This window comes from Didymella exigua (assembly GCF_010094145.1).
Source record: "Didymella exigua CBS 183.55 unplaced genomic scaffold M421scaffold_49, whole genome shotgun sequence".
Lineage (NCBI taxonomy): Eukaryota > Fungi > Ascomycota > Dothideomycetes > Pleosporales > Didymellaceae > Didymella > Didymella exigua.
In genome coordinates this window covers 153,441-155,703 of record NW_022984823.1, presented here as the reverse complement: position 1 = coordinate 155,703, position 2,263 = coordinate 153,441, and positions in this window count along the sequence as shown.

Sequence of the window (2,263 nt, the reverse complement as noted above, 5' to 3'; positions counted from 1 at the left end):
AAGTATTGTGTATGCGAAAGAATCTACTAGTACAACCTAGGGTTAGTTGTATACAAACTAGGTTAGTAATATACCCAAACCAAACCTATACCTAGCACGTGCTACCCTACCTATACCTATACCCAGTCACGTGCTACCCTACCCTACCTATGGTCCGTGTAACCCTACCCTACCTATACCTATGGTCCGTGCGACCCTCCCCTACCTATACCTACGTCCGTGCGACCTATACCCTACCTATACCCTACCCTAGGTACATGGTACCCATCCGCCAGTCTAACTCTGCTAACTAGCTTGTCTCCAACATTGTACCACGAGCTGCTGTCCCCTACCCCGCTACAACTGTTCTGCCGCCCATTATGGCTCCTAAGACCCCGTCTAAGCCTCGCTAGGGCAAGGTAAGTGTTATGGTGCTTTTTTGCTGATTGCGATTTCGCTAAGACCCCCGCGTAGCGTCCCCTATCTAGGTCTCCCTCTGTTGCACGCCTGTCTACAAGGCTAATTAGGCCTAATAATATTATTATAGACAAAGAAGAGGTTAACACAATACTTGTCTCTAATAATAAGGACAATGTTAAGGAAGTCTCTAATAAGGCTAAGTAGTCTCCCTGTACTGCGCGCGCCCTTAGGTTTGCTAACCTAGAGGTTTGCACTAGCTGCGCTTTAGAGGGTTTTACCTGCACGTTCTCTAGGGATGCTTATAAGAGGGGCGCTAAGGTTTGCAAGTCTGCTTATAATATATATGCTTAGAAGCAGACTGCTTATATTAAGGTAAAGTTGCTACAGTTCCCCTCTTATAGTGTGCTAACATTAGGCAGCTGCCCTGTAAGGCTTTTAGTACTTTAGTAAAGTACAAGGTAGCTTCTTGTGTCTCTAAGAAGCCGTCGCACCTCCTTAAGTACTCTGCGCCTGTTAGGCTAGCGCTAGAGAAGTGCATAAACCTCCCTAAGCACGCTAAGTTAGACTCTTACCCTTGTTCTAGTTGTAGTAGCATTGCTAGTTATAACCTTAAGTAGTCTAACTATAAGGAGGAGATTAACACTATACTTGCCTATCCTTGCCTAGAGGTTAAGTTTGCTAAGTATACCACTCTAGCTTGTAAGGAGATCCTTTAATAGTAGAAGTAGATTATAAGTGTTTCCCTAGGCTTTGTTCCTTTGTGCTTATAGTTCTACAGCTTCTGTATCTATTATCTCTTTATGCGCACGTTCTTAACCTTAGAGTGTCCTTCTATAAGCGTGTTGGCATGGCAGCTCCTGTGACCACTTCTGCTAACATTATAGCCTAGCTCTAACTAGAGGTAGGGGCCCTAGTTGCAAAGGAGAAGGAGCGTCTTTAGGACAAGGATAACAGGGTTCTTTAAGGCACCCCCCTTAGGTTAGCTATTAGCGTTTAGAGTTTCTTTTTTACTTTTTTTTTTAATAAACAATACCTAGCTGTGGCCCTCCTAGATACTCTAAAGTTAGAGTAGCTACTTCTAGAGTAGCTTCTTAAATAGACTATTGTTTATTTTTACATTCCCTCCCTCCTTTATGCGTGCCCTAATAGTAGCCTATAGTCTTCCTCTTCCTCTTCTCTAATACTATGTTTAAGGTGTTAGCTTATGCGTAAACTCCTACAAGGGGTTTATAATAGAAATTAGTAGGTAAGTTACTATTCTTGTCTCTGTAGTTTATAGAGAACACTACCTAGTTGTCTAGGGCCTCTAAGTCCTTACATGTTGCTGCTAGTTCCCACGTTGCTTTTGCATAGCTGCGCCACTTTACAAGATATAAACAGTTATAACTACTAGTCCCTGTTGCTTATTCTGCGTTAATTTGTTTAACCTCCTATTCCTCTACTAATAACCTATTATTGTTTGCAACTATAAGTAGGCCTAGCTATTAGTTATTGTTAGTTTAGCTATGCAGAGGGTTCTAGGGGCATAGGCGTAGCTACTTAATGTAAAAAACAGGGTAGATATTCCCTTTAATATTAAGTTTAATATTGTAAGGAGACACTACCTCTATAACAGTAAACTTCTAGTTCTTCTAGTCTAGTTTCTAGCTTTCCCTGTTGTTAGAGAAGTGAGTACCTAGTTTAAGCTATACCTTGTCGCCTACCCACAACTAGGGAGCCTCTTTGCAGTGCTTGTTAGCCTGTAGTTCTTGTGCTTGTTAAGCTTCTACTATCTTAGATTGTGCAAAGCTAAATATCTTAATAAACTTCTTAGTTATAGCAACAGCTGCTTTACCTAGAGACCTTGCGTAGTAGTGTAACAGCT